This window comes from Giraffa tippelskirchi, chromosome 11 (assembly GCF_054371585.1).
Source record: "Giraffa tippelskirchi isolate mGirTip1 chromosome 11, T2T-mGirTip1v1.2.pri, whole genome shotgun sequence".
In the NCBI taxonomy this organism is placed as follows: domain Eukaryota; kingdom Metazoa; phylum Chordata; class Mammalia; order Artiodactyla; family Giraffidae; genus Giraffa; species Giraffa tippelskirchi.
Genome location: NC_137285.1, coordinates 130,630,381 through 130,648,668, shown reverse-complemented (window position 1 = coordinate 130,648,668; position 18,288 = coordinate 130,630,381). Strand labels below are relative to the sequence as shown.

At 38.8% G+C, this 18,288-nt stretch overlaps 1 long non-coding RNA gene across 1 annotated transcript in view; it reads right to left on the bottom strand.

Moving 5' to 3' along the window:
- The window catches only part of LOC145526852 (uncharacterized), a 466,924-nt gene that overhangs the window by 183,468 nt on the left and 265,168 nt on the right, over nucleotides 1-18,288 (bottom strand). Inside the window, exon 5 of the long non-coding RNA XR_014069238.1 lies at nucleotides 12,648-12,710. This is a non-coding gene — a long non-coding RNA (uncharacterized LOC145526852). The remainder of the gene's footprint in view (nucleotides 1-12,647; nucleotides 12,711-18,288) is intronic.

Genomic DNA, 18,288 nt, shown 5'->3' with positions numbered 1-18,288 from the left:
GCAGGCAGATTCTTTACCATCTGAGCCACAAGGGAAGCCCATAGTTAACAACATTGTATTATTTCAAATACTGTATATTTGAAAGTTGTTAAGAGAGTAGATCTTGAAAGTTCTCATCACAAGGAAAAAACTGAACGATTTGAAGTGATAGATATTAACTAAACTTACTATGTTAAATGTATATGTATATTTAAGGCTTTAAATTTATGCAATGTTATATGTCAATTCTATCTCATTAAAATTGGAAAATCTTTTGGCAAGAAAGGGATATATTTTAACTTTGGAGATGAGTACTGCTGGGTGGAAGAAAACATGGGTGTGGCCAAGGATTTGGAGCTCTCAATCACACACCCCCCTCTATCCCTCCACCATGATCCCAAAGTGCAAACTTGAATTCTGAATGGAACTGGGCTCCTTGTCTAGGTTTTAGAGGAGGACTCATATTGACCCAGCTAATTCTTTGTTGGAGGTGGGGGATGGACTCTCCAGGATATTGTAGAATGCTTAAAAGCATCTTTGGCGTCTACCTACTAAATGTAAGTAGCATTACCCCAACCCAGCCCGTACCCCATTACAACAGGTAAAAATGGTTCCAGACTTTGCCAAGTTATTCTAAGGGACAAAATGCTCCCAGGTTGAGATCCACAGGTTTAGATGTATGGCATTCCCACTCTAAGATTAATTTACAACCTGAGGTCTATGCTTATGAGCTCTTTTTTTTTTTTTTTTTGAGGCTTCATCTGCTCATGTCCATACCATCATCTCCACTCTCTGTACCCCATCCCACCATCTAGCCATCCATGTCTCCCTGCTTTAGAAGGGTTCCAGTACAGGAGCCCGGGCAAAGGACCTGGAACCCCATCCCTGATCTGAGAGCTGAAACAAGTTCCTGGTCTGGAGACCATTGCCATGAAAATGTGCTTCCAAATGCTCTGCAGCATTTGGGTGGAAATGGCCTCATCAATCATCTTATTGTTTTGTGGGCCTCTGAGGGTGCTCCTGGGAACGGCAGGGACTGTGACTCATCCTGCTGTACTGCTGTAATACTAAAGAAAATAAATAACGGAACTAAGAAGGCATTAAGTGAGGAAATGAGGCACGGGAGCATGAAGCAGAGGTGATCCTACTGCACTGCTTCTAAGTGAATATCACCCAATTAACGGGAAACAGAACCCAGGAAAGGAACTGCCGAATCACAGTTCCCTGAATGAACTGTAGAACATACAGTCAGATGGTGGTGAATTCCCCAGGCCGGCCTTTTCCTGTGAGCTCCCTTTCTGAATAACAAGGAAGTGCATGCAATTGGCTTGTCATGGTTTGTTCCCTGTCTTAAGTAATGGCAATAACAAGACCTTATGTTTGCACAGTGTTTCCTGGTTTACACAGCACTTTTCCATACATCACGTCATTTTATTCACAAAGTAATCCTGTAGACACCCAGCAAGGAGAAGGGCAGTGCTCAGAGGGGCATTTCTGTAGGGTTGAGATAGAAGAGCATGCTTATGAGAACATAGGCTCTGGAACCTGAAAATCTAAGAATATTGGTTCTTAGACCAGCTCTGGAACCTTAAATCTTAACTGTCAAAATTCAGTGTTCTTCTCTATCAGGGGAGATAATAGCACTGTTGCAAGGTATTCAAACAAATCAGACCTATAATTACTGAGCACAATATCTTTTTCCCATAGGCAAAAGGCTCTTAATAGTTGCACAAGTAATCCTTAACTCAGGATGATATGTAGATGGTTGTTCAGTCGCCAAGTCATGTCTGACTCTTCACAACCCCATGGACTGCAGTGCACCAAGCTTCCCTGTCCTTCACTATCTCCTGGAGTTTGCCCAAGTTCATGTCCACTGAATTGGTGATGCTATCCAGCCATCTCATCCTGTCACCCTCTTTTCCTTTTGCCTTCAATCTTTCCCAGCATCACGGTCTTTTCCAGTGAGTCAGTTGTTCGCATCAGGTGGCCAAAGTATTGGAACTTTAGCTTCAGCATTAATCCTTCCAATGAATATTCAAGGTTGATTTCTTTTAAGATTGACTGGTTTGATGTCCTTGCTTTCCAAGGTAATCTCAAGAGTCTTCTCCAGCACCACAGTTTGAAAGCATCAGTTCTTTGGCACTTCTCATTCTTTATTGTCCAGCTCTCATATGAGTACATGATTACTGGAAAAACCATAGCCTTGACTATATGGACCTTTGTTGGAAAAGTGATGTCTTTGTTTTTCAACACACTGTCTAGGTTTGTCATAGCTTTCCTGCCAAGAAGCAATCATCTTCTAATTTCATGGCTGCAGTCACCATCTGCATTGATTTTAGAGCCCAAGAAGAGGAATCTGTCACTGCTTCCACCTTTTCCCCTTCTGTTTGCCATGAAGTGATAGGACCAGATGAATGATCTTAGTTTTTTAATCTTAAGTTTTAAGTTGGCTTTTCATTCTCCTCCTTCACCCTCATCAAGAGGCTCTTTAGTTCCTCTTTACTTTCTGCCATTAGAGTGGTATCATCCCCATATCAGTGGTTGTTATTTCTCCTGGCAGTCTTGATTCCAGCTTGTGACTCATCCAGCCCAACATTTCACATAATGTGATCTGCATATAAGTTAAATAAACAGGATGACAATAAACAGCCTTGTCATACTCCTTTCTCAATCCTGAACCAGTCAGTTGTTCCATACAAGATTCAGAAGTGTAAACAGTATGATGTTTTGTGTCATAGTCAATAGTAATGACTTTAGAGATAATCATCAGGGTTTGAATCTCAGCTCTGTCACTTGAAATTGTGTAACTTGAAATAAGTTTCTTAACTTCCCTATGCCTCAGTTTTCTCATCCATAAAATAGGTGCTTTGAAGATTAAATGAGTAAGTATATGAAATGCACTGTCTCACTGCCTGAGTCATCTGTACTTGGTTACTCTTTTGTTTCAGGCTCTGCTGCCTATTTTCATATTATTTTCACCTCAGTTAATGTGATTACTCAGAACTGATTTTAAGTACTGTACTTTACTGTGGCAAAGAACTTGCCTGCCAAGGCAGGAAACGTAAGAGATGAAGGTTCGATCCCTGGGTATGAAAGATCCCCTGGAGGAGGGCACTTCCTGGAGGGCAACCCACCCCAGTATTCTTTGCTGGAGTATCCCATGGATAGAGAAGCCTGGCAGAGTATGGTCCATAGGGTCGCAAAGAGTCACTGAAGCAGCTTAGCACAGCACGCTATTATTTAAGGGAATTAACAATGGATGCTATTATAGACAAATCTCCATATCTCAATGGCTTAACACAATTAAACTTCCTACTCATATCATATTCCAGAGCCTGTGTGTGTTGTTGTTGTTGTTGGGGTACACTCCATGCAGGTATTTTGAGACCAAAATATCTTATCATGCTGTGTCTCTACCCACTCCTACACCCTCAGAGTTTTCTTCTTTTGGCAGTTGAGGGAAGCATAGGAATGAGGCACAGGAATTTCTATGGGTCAAGACTGGAAGTTGAACACATTGCTTTTGCTCTTATTCCTTGTACAGAACCCAGTCAAACATATGGCCATACTTCACTCAAAGAAGTCTGAGAAATGGAGTCAAGCCTTGTGCCCCCAAAACAAGAAAGTTCAGATACAAGAGGCTCCTAGGAATCTCTGCCACAAGTCCAGAGCACAGGGGTTCTTTGCTTCCCAGCAGCAGGCTCTGTAAAGTGTTGCACTACTAATGAGGGACATTGTGCCCTGATACTGTCTGATCTTTCACCTTTCTCCCAAGGCATCATCCTCCCATGACCTCGGGAGCAGTGCTTTATACCTCAGCAGCAAGATTGGTCCAACTTCTGATCAGGGTCCAAACTGTAAATAACCTTCCCTTTGAATGGAAACATAGCTCTCTTGACATTAGAATATGCCAAGAATATGCTACTTGAGAGATCAGCTGAGGGCAAGACCCATGATGTAGAAATCCAGTGCCTTGTGACAAGCAGTTCATTTGCTTTCAGAGGCTAAACTTCAGAGCAGTAGGTTTTACCTTATCACAGGGACAAGGTCAAGGTGGACCTACAAGTTATAACAGGCAAATGGAAATGAGCTGAAAGCCAAAAATAAAATAAAATAAAATAAAATCAGAGACTAGGAAGCAAAATACAACTTTAGAGCCAAGCAGAAATTTCAGACACAGTAGAAAACTTTAAAAAACTGGGAACCAGGCACATGAAGAGTTGTCACTAAGTCACCAAATTGTGTCTGACTCTTTGAGACCCCATGGACTGCAGCACACAGAGTTCTCTGCCCTTCAGCATCTCCTGGAGTTTGCTCAGACTCACGTCCATTGAGTCAGTGATGCCATCCAACCATCTCATCCTCTGTCGCCCCCTTCTCCTCCTGCTTTCAGTCTTTTCCAGCATCAGGATCTTTACAATGAGTTGGCTCTTTATATCAGGTGGCCAAAGTGTTGGAGCTTCAACATCAGTCCTTAAAATAAATACTCAGGATTGATTTTCTTTAAGATTGACTGGTTTGATCTTGCAGTCCAAGGGACTCTCAAGAGTCTTCTCCAACACCACAGTTTGAAAGCATTAATTATTTAGCACTCAGCCTTCTTTATGGTCCTTGTCTCACATCCATACACGGCTACTGGAAAAATCATAGCCTGGACTACAGGGACATTTGTCGGCAAAGTGATGTCTCTGCTTTTAAATACAACCAGGAAACAAGAACTTCTGACAAAATCATACCTGCATAGATTACAGTAGACTATATAGAAGCACCAGTTGGGGGTCCTCCAACATTGGCTCCAACTTTCACTGGACCCCCTTCCCAGCCACTCCAGCAATGTCTTTGCTTTGACCCCCAGTCTCACGTTGACCAACACCTGATGGCCAGTGAAGGTTTACACACAATGAGGACCAGCAGTGGGACAACCAGGGCACCAGCCATGTCATCCAGCTACACTGAGTGGCTGAAGGGCATGTCCCTGCTAGTTAGGGCCTGACAAAACATGGTCCACTGGAGAAGTGAATGGCAAACCACTTCAGTATTCTTTCCTTGAGAACCCCATGAACAGTATGAAAAGGCAAAAAGATAGGACACTGAAAAATGACCCCCAAGGTCAATAGGTCCAATATACTACTGGGGAAGAGTAGAGAAATAGCGCCACCTGGGAAGACCTCAAATAACCTCCCTTTGATGTTATTTCTTTTTTTAATTTTTAAAAATATATTTTTAATTGAAGGATAATTGCTTTACAATATTGGCTTGATTTCTGCCATGCATCAACATGAATCAGCCACAGTTGTGCATATGTCCCCTCCCTCTTCCACCACCCTCCCACTTCCAACCTTCCCCACCCTTCTGCATTGTTACAGAGCCTTTATTTTGGAGCTTTGGAAAACTATGTGGTAGTCATGCATCTTAGTTTATATTCTTTAAGAAATACCTGAAATCAAGATATTTCAATTGCTTTAGCAGTTCCTGCAGAGTCAGTAAGTTATACTGGTTTAAAGCATGGACCCCGAAGCAAAATTAGCCTCGGATTGAATGCTGACTAACTGCCGCAGCTGTACAACCCCGAGGAAGTACACGCCTTCTCTGTATCTCAGTTGCTTTGTGTGTAAAATGAAGTCAGTGAATAATATGTATATCACAGGATTGTTGTGATGATTAAATAGGAATGAAAAGCATTTAGACTACTGCTGGGCCTTCAGTAAATCATAAATTAAAGATCAATAAGTGTTCATTGCTATTGTCTAGAGGTAAGTTTTGACAGTTAGGATGTTTTAATAAGAATGTGCTAAATTGAAGGTCCATACAGAGGTGAGCCAAAAAGATCAAGGTCTTTTGTGTCAATAATTTAAGACGTATTTTTAAATATGTGAGCAGTTAGATAGTCTAGGCCCACGGTAATGCATAGGACCATGAAATTTTTAGCCTGAACATTTTATTTTTTTTAACCAGAGTACAGCTGCTTTACAATGTTGTGTTAGTTTTTGCTGTACAATAAAGTGAATCAGCTATATGTATACACATATCCCTTCCCTCCTGGACCTGTCTCCCCCCACCCCATCTAACCCATTTAAGTCACTACGGAGCACTAAGCTGAGCTCCCTGTACAGTAGCTTCCCACTAGCTATTTGTTTCACACCTAGCAGGGCACATAAATCAATCCCAATCTCCCAATTCATCCTACTCTGTACCCCATGTTCACATGTCTGTTCTCTATGTCTATGTCTCTATTTCTGTCCTGCAAATAGGTTCATCTATACAATTTTTCTAGATTCCACATTTTTTAAAGCAAATTACCAAATGCTCAAGAAGCCATATATTTAAAATAAAATGAATAAAGTATCTATAGGATAGCTAAATTTAAAGTTTTAACTTTACTATCAATCCTTCAGGATAAATCACTTGCAAAACGTATGTCTAGGTTAAGTCTGTTGATTTCATTTACTCATCAACTGCTGAGCATCAAGTGTGAAGGTCATGTGTGAAGCATCAGTGATAAAGCAGAGCCACCAATGAGACAAGGTAGTCTTTGTGTTCAGTGACAAAAAACATCAAGGAAATAATCACTCAATTAATTATTTCAGCTGTACTACATATGAAGAAAAAAGGAAAAGGTTTATGAAGAAATAACACAGAAGGAGTCATTTTAAGGTGAAGATCCCAGGGAAGTCTTCCCTAAGCAAAGTATATCCATCTAAGCCAAGAGTTTCTGGCTAACTAGAATTTCCAAGACATTCACTGAAGTAGTGATTGTAGTCTGGAGGTGCCCAACACAAATCTATAGAAAATATTTCACTTTCTATCTGCATGCAGAAAGAGAATTAAAGATCATGCATCTTGTCCATCAAAAGTGCTATCAAGTCATTTACATACAAATTAGAGGAAGAGAATAGGAGGAGGAATTGTCAAGTGCAGACATCTATTTTTAAAATTTAATTGGAAATCATGTTGACTATTAAGAGACTATTTCTAACAAGTCTGATGTTTGAAGTGCCATTGATAGGCAAGTTCTAAACATACATCCTTTTCTATGGGTTATTCTGAGCCATATATTTCACTCAGTAGTCAATACCTATGTTCTGATGAAAATGTCCATAAATGTTGCAAATTCTGTTACAATTTTCTTGTCATATTTTTCCTGCATGTGATAAATACATGGAAATAATCAACAGAGACATGACTGTACCTAAAAGTGGCTTGCTTCTGTTACAGAATATTGACTTGAGAAACATAGGTATGTGGGCAGATTAGTAATGGTCTCTCAAAGATGTTCACATCCTCATCCCTGGAATCTGTGAATACGTTATGTTACATGGCAAAGGGGGATTTTGAGGTTGTATATGGAATTAAACCTACTAATCAACTGAATCAATATTAGGAAACATTCCTGGACTATCTAGGCAGGGCCAATATGGAAGAGAGAGAAACAGCGGAATCAGCTTCAATGTATACTCAGTCGCTCAGTCATATCTGACTCTTTGTGACCCCATGGACTGTAGCCTGCCAGTCTCCTCTGTCCATGGAATTTTCCAGGCAAGAATACTGGAGTGGGTTACCATTTCCTCCTCCCTCAGTGTCAAAGGGATGTGTTTGGAAAATGACTCAGTCATCATTGCTGGATCTGAAGACAGGAAGAGCTCATGAGCCAAGGAGTGCCAATAGCCTCTTAGAGACTGAAAGGGTGAGAACATATCTGCTCTTTTAGAGATTCCAGAAAGAACAGCAGCTCTGATGATACTGCTTTTAGAACAGTCTCTTAGCCTTAACCATTTAGCCCAGTTCCGGAGTGAGCTCAGAAGTCTATTCAGGTGAGTCTCAGTCACTTCTATTCATACTTAGGTTACTGCTGGTCCTCCTACAATAGGAGTGACTTCCAGAAATACTTCTACCATGTAGTGTGCCAAACCATCCAGGGTTGTGGTGGCATGAAGGCATAGGGTCAGAGATCATGTTGTGATATGAGTATGTCCTAACCACCAGTTAGAGAGAGTATGTAAATAGTGGATGAGAAATGAATTTACAGTGTTTCAAATCAGAAGCCATATGCAAAATTTTTCTATCAAATATCACAGCTCATATTTAAAGGAATATGAATTATAAAATAACATAAAATTGTAAGATAATAAATCTGAGTTTTTAAGATGCTAATTTTGTAGCAAATACAATAACAATGGGAAACTAATACAACATGCCTTTCAGAACAAATGTTTAAACATCTAAGCATTTCAAATTTTGAGAGGATAAATGTTTCCTTTATAAAAAAATGATATCCTTTGGAACATTCTGAGGCCTACTCTAATCTGTAGCTCTGATTTTTAACAATCAATAATTATACTGATCTGACCCAGGCAGGTTAGGCTTCTCTTCTAGACCCACCATAAAAAAAATGTATTTTTAAAGACAAAAACAAGGAGAATGGTTTCTTTTCCAATGTCCCATACAAGTAAACACTAAATAATCGTTAAATATATGGGTTTATTTATTAAACTACTCTTTGAAAATTTAATTTGGTATATAAAAACCAGTACAATTAAGTTTTCACATTGAAAAAAAAAAAAAAACTAATCCTTGAAAAGTTTTGCTTCCTTCTTCATTTTCTCCAACTCACCTCAGGCTGAAACCTAAGTATCATGCCTGTCCTCTCTTTTCCTTTCATCTCACTATAAATTCTTAAAAAAAAAAGTCAAGGACTAACTATGTACCAGGAATTGTTCTTAACTCTATAATGGAATCATGAGTTAAATCCATTGTTCCTATCTTCAAAAAAAATATCTGAATCTAACCAGTCCCTACTTTTACATTCATGACATCATTCCAAAGTACCACATAGCTCAACTGGAACCTTGCAATAGCTTTTTAACTTGCCTCCTGATTGTACTATAATAATATAGTAGAATTGGCCCCAATAATCTATTTTCCACACAGCAGTTAGAGTGATTTTTAAAAAGATCAGATCATATTATGTAATTTTCCTGCTTATAACATTCCAATGGCTTATTAGTATAATCAAATAAAAGGCAGACATCTTACTGTGGTCATACCACTATACAATCTGTGCCTTCATTTCTGAGCACATCTGTTACTATTCTCTTCCTTGTTCACACCACGTCATTCATGCTAGCTTCCTCGATCCTTGAACATGATCAGTATTTTCTCAACTCAGAACCCTTGCCATAGCTGTTTCCTCACCCGAAGATGCTTTTTCATCAGATCTTCACATGGCGCACTCAGTCAGGCTTCAGCTTACCTGAGTACTCTCTCTTCAGCTCCAAAGTCTTCTCATCTTATCAAACATTTTGATGCAATTAAGCCACTGTAAATGTATAGCTCATTATGAACACAGTTGTTTTAAAAGTCCGGTTTGACATCATTTTTGCCAGCGAACCCAGCTTGACACTCTCCGTCCTTAATGCTTATCATGCCTGTGCTTAAAAATCCACTCCAGGTTTATAGTAACGCTTAACATCAGGTTCATCCATTACATGTGTCACCACTTCCTCCTGCTCTGCCTTTGGTCAGTGGAGATATCTGCCCTCTCCGTGCAGTTCTTCAATTAGTCATTATTTCTCCAAAATTAATCATCAGTGATATTGAGACTTTAATGGAAAGTTTATTCTTTACACTGTAACAAAAAATATCTGGGTCTTTAAACTTGAGTAGCTACATGACTCTCTTAACAGATTCTCACTTACATTGGGTTTTATTAAAGAGTTAAAAATAAGGGTATATCAGGGGAAACAGAACAGGCTATGCAATCCAGAGGCCTGAACACCAACAGTGTTCCTTGGAAATTTTAGTTCTGCCTCAGTGGCTTGAGCTTCCTGGCCCTGCCCTTGAGACTGCCTTTTATCTATGCAATATGATAACGATTGCAGGTAGAGACTTGCATGTGTTGGTTAAGTGCCAAATTTTGTGAGATTCTGCATTCCATTTTATTTCTGAGCATTTTAGAATTCCAGATCATGATCTTAGTGTCAGAGTTACAATTCTTCACCAGGTTGAAATGTGCTGTGTAAGATAAATGTAAGCTTGATGTTTTATCTTTTCTTTAACATTCGAATGTACTGAAATTGAATAAGCTTGCTCTTCCCAGTGGAGCCTAAGGCATCCCATTGTTTCCTTCTGTGATGTAGACAGACATCATGATGTCAGATAACATTTATCTTCATCTTTACTGGAGTAAAATGGTACCACCTGGGAGGCCACACATTTGCCAGGAGATTCTCTATACCATCACAGCTGTCATTTCTTTCTTTAGGACTGTCACACCTTTCACAGTTAGCAAACTGTTTATTTACACATTCAACAAATACCTACTGAGTACTTAGGTCAGGGACCAGCCAGATGCTGAAAGTACAGATATAAATAAAATCATGATATATGATGTGCAATAGTATTGATAAAGTAGAAGTAAAACAGCTATAGTAACAGCAGAAGGGTATCCCAAGAAATTCTTGGGCAGTGGGATGACTTTCTTATAACTAACTTATAGCTATTGATTTAATTTTTATTAGAAGAATCCTTATCTTTTTTCAGAGTGAGTATTTATCAATCAGAATATAATATAAGATGTTTCTCCTTCTATCCAAGGAGATGAAATTGGCCCTTGTGTTTTCAAAATACAGCACTGATTTATAGACGTTCTTTCATTTGATCCTTGTAACAACCATATGAATTTGATATTACCATTACTTACATTTTATATGGAATAACACTGAGGCTAGTAGAAGTTAAGTAGTTTGCACCTGGTCCCTTGTCTCCAAACAATAGAGCTTCTCACAATAAAGTTGAAACTAAATCAATTTACCCTATGAAGAGTGTAATTTCTTCACATTACTCCATATTCACCAAACAATGGAATAAATACTTCGTTGGCCAGATCAAAAGTCACAAAGCCAGTATTTTTATCAGTTTTTCCCTTTAATATTCAAACGTCATCAGTTCTGGCCTTTACCTCCCTGAATAAATTTGTGACAATCATATTGCTTCATCTTTATCCAGTGTTTTATTTTAGGTTTTCCTTAAAAGCAGAGTTGGAAATAGGGTGGTTTGTTTTTGCTTTTTCTTTTGAGGGGTGATCCCAAAGAATAAGAGCAGAGAACCAAAAGATGGGCAACAAGAAAGCAAGGAAAGTTAACCCAAAGAGTAAGTTATGAGCTGATCCTACTGTGGGTAATGAGGATTCAATTTTGCTAGAATTCTCTGAGGATTCATGGAGAATGCATTTCAGAATTCTCTGCCTAAGGATCAGAAGAGGCAGGTGTGAATCACTGGACTCTTTCCCACTGGTGAAGGATTGACTTATAACTACCTTATATTTGTTGGCAAATGCATCAAAATGGCTGCATGGGAACTTGGAAGCAGAAAGTGAGTAGCTGTGGTGATGCTCTTCATTTATAATTATGCACATCTAGATTCCACAACGAAGACTAGAATAAAATGATAGGCTGAGAGTGTGTGGGGAAAGATACAAAAGTCATCTAATGAAGCAGTTCCCTGTCTTTTTGGCACCCGCGACCAGTTTCGTGGAAGACAATTTTTCCATGGACCAGGGGTCGGGGGATGGTTTTGGGATGATTCAAGTGCATTACATTTATTGTGCACTTTATTGCTATTATTATTACATCAGTTCCACCTCAGATCATCGACCATTAGATTCCAGAGGTTGGGGACCCCTGATCTAACACATAACATCTTTTGTCTTGACTTTAAATCTTATCTCATCTGAGCTCTTTTATGTAAACACAACATCTTCCAAAGTGTGTATATTATTACCATCATCTCTATACATTTTTATAATGGAAATAATAGTTTCAAACCCTAGTTAATAAATATACTGCTTAATGTTTTATTGATAGAAACACTTCTTAATTTTTAGATCCTTTGAGAGCCACCTTTGTTTTTATGGCCTCTTGACAGTGTGAGAGTTTAAGAACAGTTATTCATTCTCAGGTAGAAGGCACATGAGTAGAGATGGGCCATGACTCAGTGGATGTTTTTCTTGCACCTAGAATGTTAGTGATTGCTCCCATATCAGGATGGAAAGCATTACAATCAACACCTAAGATTTCATGTGTACTTTTGGTATCAATCATAAAATTCTGAGATCTCAGAAATTTTATTTTCTATTAGTATCAAAGTAGTTTGTAATTTGGCATCTGCCATTGCCAAAACTTTAAGTATGCACTAGGCTATATTGTCATCAGTTTCTTAAACCCTTCTTCCATTACTGCCATTCAACTGGCAAATCCCAGTTGTATTTACCCCGACACCTATCAGTTGTCAACTGTCAATTGATTACATCCTTTCCTTGAATATAGGATTACATCCTATATTTACTCTGCATCTTAGTGTTGTCTTTTTGTATTATCAGTACATTTCTGGCCATCATTTCTCATTTCCCAGTTGCAACAGACAACTGCTAGTATGGGCAGTAAAAGAACCCTATCTGCAGTCTCCCAGTAACCATATACTCATTACTTTAGTGAAATACTCCATCCTTCATTTATTTCACATGGGAGTTAACAATCATAGCCTCCCATTCTTATGGCCAAAAGGGCAGACATACGACCCGTCTTGCACTAACAACAGGATCTTGTCTCCAGAACAAAATATTGCTACCAGCAATAGGAATATGACTCAAGCAAGATCATACTGGGCCTTACCTGTCCCACCTTCTAGTCAGAATTACCAGTACCCAGGATTTCACTTTCTTGGTAACAAGAGGCCTGAAAAACATAAGGCAACATGTAGAGAGAATTAAAGATGTGAGAGAATGAAAACAGCGACAGAGATTGAGCAGTTGTTGATTCTACTTAGAATAACATTTATTGATTTATATATTATAATAATATGTTAAAATTATAATAGTTTTATACATATTAATATAATAGATTATTATTACAATCTATGTAATTTATAGTTATTATTTATAGATTTATTAGTTCCCCATATCAAACCATAAAGAGGATGAGTATAACCAATAAATATTACATTACCAGAAATTACCTTAAGTTGAATTTCTGTTACTTCAACCAAAGATTTCTGAATACTTCACTAAACATATGTCTTCCAAATAATGTGTCAAAAATTTCTAAAAATTATCCAGCCTCTACACCACAAGTATTCAGTAGTCATCATTCAGAAGCTTTCAACCTCTACCTTTACTTATATGAGTAAAATTTTTTTTATTCTAAGAACATATTAAGCTTTGAAAAATTAGAAAGTTTGTATTCCCCATGCCGAGTTTATTCTGTGCAGACAGAACACTAAGAATTGCATGGACAGCAGCCTGTGCTCTCTAATCCCCAGAAACTACCATGTCCATTGCTCTTCCCAGAAACCCAACTTTCCAACAGACAGGGCTCTCATTTTCCTCTATGGTCCTTCCAGAGGCAATATTCATATTCTTATTCTCTGAGGCTATAAGCCTCACCTTAAAGGTGGAAAGTCTTCAGGAAAATAAACCTACAGAGATGGGGTCATTTAGAAAGACCACTTGACGTGCCTCCTGCGAAATCTGTATGCAGGTCGAGAAGCACCAGTTAGAACTGAACATGGAACAACAGACTGGTTCCAAATCAGGAAAGGAGAACATCAAGGCTGTATATTGTCAACATGCTTATTTAACTTATTTGCAGAGTACATCATGTGAAATGCCAGGCTGGATGAAGCACAAGTTGGAATCATGATTGCTGAGAGGAATATCAATAACCTCAGATATGCAGAAGGCACCACCCTTATGGCAGAAAGTGAAGAAGAACTAAAGAGCCTCTTGGTGAAAGTGAAAGAGGAGAGTGAAAAAGCTGGCTTAAAACTCAACATGAAAAAAACGAAGATCATGGCATCTGGTCCCATCACTTCATGGCAAATATATGGGAAAACAATGGAAAGAGTGACAGACTTTATTTTTGGGGATTCCAAAATCACTGCAGATGGTGACTGAAGCCATGAAATTAAAAGACACTTGCTTCTTGAAAGAAAAGCTATGACCAACCTACACAGTAATATTAAAAAGCAGAGACATTACTTTGCCAACAAAGATCCATCTAGTCAAAGCTATGGTTTTTCTAGTAGTCCTGTATGGATGTGAGAGTTGGAAAAGAAAGAAAGCTGAGTGTGAAGAATCGACGGTCTTGAACTGTGGTGTTGGAAAAGACTCTTGAGATTCCCTTGGAATGCAAAGAGTTCAAACCAGTCAATCCTAAAGGAAATCAGTCCTGAATATTCATTGGAAGGACTGATGATGAAGCTGAAACTCCAATACTTTGGCCACCTGATGCGAAGAGGTGACTCATTGGAAAAGACTCTGATGCTGGGAAAGACTGAAGGCGGGAGGAGAAGGGGACAACAGAGGATGAGATGGTTGGATGGCATCACCAACTCGATGGACGTGAGTTTGAGTAAGCTCTAGGAGTTGGTGATTATCAGGGAAGCCTGGCGTGCTACAGTCCATGGAGTCGCAAAGAGTCGGACATGACTGAGTGACTGAACTGAAGTGAATTCAAAAATACAATCACCATATTTGGGAATCAATGTATTAGTAGCAATCCCACTGACTAAAGTGAGTATCATGTTCTTATTTCAATAAGTAACAAAAAAAGGCATTTGAAGCTATTTCATAATCACTTCTGGGTAAAAACGAAAAGAAACATGTAGAAACATCAGAATAGAAACTTACTTCCTTGACATAATGAAGAATTTTTTAAACCAAGTGCCAACATCACACTTATGGTGAAAAACTAGTCTTTCTCATTAATATCAGGAACAAGACAAAGGCATCATTATTTTTTAACATTATCTGGAAATCCTGCCCAAAGTAATAAAACATGAGACAGAAATAAGAGATATTACTATTGGAAATGAAAGAAAATTAGCATTACTTGCAAGTGTCAGAATTATACATACACATATATATATATAAATGAAAGAGAAGTGAGGTATAATATCTTAGATTGAATTTATCTTAAGAACAGTAGTTATAGTTTAGATTAATATTAAAAAACAGATGCTTTACTGCACTTCAAACACAGTATCTGAAATACATTAACAATTATTTCAACCAAACATTCCTAAGTCAAAATTATACCATCCTGAAAGCACACAAAATAAAATACGCTTCACACACATAAATGCACAACCATTGCCTAGGAATATCATTGTGTGAATCTATATGAAGAAAAGTATAAATGCCTGTATTATTCTGAATAGGTTATATTGTGGTGGTAAGTAATCCCCCTAAATAACCTTGGTTTGTTTCATGTCCTTGGTCAGCTGGAATGGCAATCTATTCCACATGGTGTTTATTCAGGGACCCAAGTATTGGTGTCTCTGCACCATGAGTTGGGAAAAATGGAAGATGAAAATCGTTCAACAGATTCTTTCACCACTTCCACTTATATTTTATTGGCCAAAGCAAGGCAGATGTAATGTCTAATTTCAAAGGGGTGTTCAGTCACTCAGTCGTGTCCGACTTCTTGAGACCCCATGAATCGCAGCATGCCAGGCCTCCCTGTCCATCACCAACTCCCGGAGTCCACCCAAACCCATGTCCATTGAGTCGGTGATGCCGTCCAACCATCTCATCGTCTGTCGTCCCCTTCTCCTTCTGCCCTCAATCTTTCCAAACATCAGGGTCTTTTCAAATGAGTTAGCTCTTTGCATCAGGTGGCCAAAGTATTGGAGTTTCAGCTTCAACATCAGTCCTTCCAATGAACACCCAGGACTGTGAGACAGTGCAATATCAGCCACAATCTGAAGTGGGTTTCCCTGGTGGCTCAGATGGTAAAGAATCTGCCTGCAATGCAGGAGTCCCAAGTTCAATCTCTCTGGAAGAAAGTCCCCTGGAAAAGGGAATGGCAGCCCACTCTAGTATTTTTGCCTGGAGAATTCCATGGACAGAGGAGCTTGGTAGGATACAGTCAATGGGGTCACTATTGATTAAAACTTCGGATCCTAGAAGCAGTTCCTAGGCTCAAATTCTGGCTCTGACAATTGCTCATAAGTATTCTTGTGTTACTTTATCTTGATGTGATTTCTTCTTCTCATTTGAAAAGTAGAAATGATAATAGCATGTGGCTTATCAAATTGCATTAATATTCTATGAATTTATGGAAAGATATTTTTTGAGAAACTATTTTGTGTCAAGAATATACTATTTTGGGTGCTTAGACATGAAAGTGAAAAGTGTTAGTCAGTCAGTCGTGTCCAACTCTGTAATGCCATGGACTGTAGCCTGACAGGCTCCTCTGTCTATGGAATTCTCCAGGCAAGAATACTGCAGTGAGTGGCCATTCCCTTCTCCAGGGTATCTTTCCAATCCAGGGATTGAACCTGGGTCTCCTGCTTTGCAGGCAAATTCTTTACTGTCTGAGCCACCATGTATGAAACAGACACAGGTCCCTACTTTGGGGGATCATACATTCTTGGGAGAAAAGCAGAAAATAAAGCACAAGGAAACTAAATAAGTAAATTAAATTCTAGTATAGCCTTCTAGGCCCCTGTAAAGACTATCTTTATTCTGGTTACTCTACTGGAAAAGACATTAGTGGAACAAGGATCAGAAGAGCAAAGAAACTCCCAAGGAGGCTACTGCAGCAACCCAAGTAGAGATGGGTTGAATCAATGTAAAAGTAATGGAAATGCTGAGAAATACATCAGGCAAAAACATATCTAGATTTAGGACATATCTATATTTAGACAATATATTCTGGATATACTTGGAGAGTAGAGATATCATTGGATATATTTGGGGATATACTACGGAAACAGAGTGTATGATGAATTACATGTGGAGTATGAGAGAAAGAGAAGAGTTAATTGATAAAATAAGGTTTTTACATGGAGCCATTAACTGAGATGGAAAGGTAGCAGTGAAGTTCAGTTTCAAGTCTGAAATGCTGAGGAGACATCTGAGAACAAGTGTTAAGCAGGAAACAGATACATTTTATAGAGTTCAGGAGGATGCATAACTGGAAATTCAAATGTGGATGCTTTCATAGAAAATGTGTTCAAAGCCCAGCAACTAGATCAAACCACCAAAGAAGTAAGGGTATGTGCTTTAAATGAGTTGCTGCTGCTGCTAAGTCGCTTCAGTCATGCCTGACTCTGTGCGACCCCATAGACAGCAGCCCACCAGGCTCCCCCATCCCTGGGATTCTCCAGGCAAGAACTCTGGAGTGGGTTGCCATTTCCTTCTCCAATGCATGAAAGTGAAAAGTGAAAGTGAAGTCGCACAGTCGTGTCCGACTCTTTGCAACCCCATGGACTGCAGCCTACCAGGCTCCTTCATCCATGGGATTTTCCAGGCAAGAGTACCGGAGTGCGGTGCCATCGCCTTCTCCATTCAATGTGTTAGTGAAGGGGTATGACTTCAGATAATGGTATAAAATAAATATCTAATAAGTGTTAGTTGTTGCTATTATTACATTCCTGGAAGAGACCATTGGTTCAACACTTAGTTCTTACCAGGTTAATTTACAGTCCTGAATGCATCTCAGTAGAATCTTTTGACAAAAGAAGATGGCAGAACTATTCTAATGGTTGGTTGAGGATTTCACTGGTGTGGAATTCCAGTGGCTAAGATTCCACAATCTCAATATGGGGGGCCCAGGTTTGATCCCTGATCAGGGAATTAGATCCCACATGCTGAAACTAAGACCTCACACAGTCAAATAAATAAATAAATATTTTAAAATAAAAATGTTTAAAAAAAGGTTGCCTGGAAAAGAAATCAACATGAAATGAGTTTGGAAACAGGGAGATGAGTTTGGAAATTTAAGTATAGTGGTATCAAGGAGAGGGGTTGAGAGTGGCTGCCTGTTCACCACCTGATATTACACAGGTTGGATAACTTGATTAAACGTGGGACTGGTTCAAGAATTAACAATAAAATGAAGGGAACAGAAGATATTGTCTCAAAACAGATTATGTCTCAATATTCATATTTGTATTTAATTGATGCATTAAAAAATAATACAATTGAAGGGGCGAGGGATAATCTTATGAGTCAATTAATTGTGATGGATGAGTCGGCTATCCTAAATTGGTACACTGTTACATCCTTACCTCAGATTTTACACCAAAATATATTTCAGATGGCTCAGAGCTTTTTTTTTAAAGATGAAGTGAAACACTAGAAGTTTTAAATGAATATCCAGTTACTTTTTGGCTAGAGAAGTCCATTATGTGCATAAGAACAACAAAAAAATAAAATATTTAAATGTATGGCTACATAAGGGCTTCCCAAGTGGCTCAATCAGGAAAGAATTCACCTGCAATGCAGGAGACTGCCTGCAGTGCAGGAGA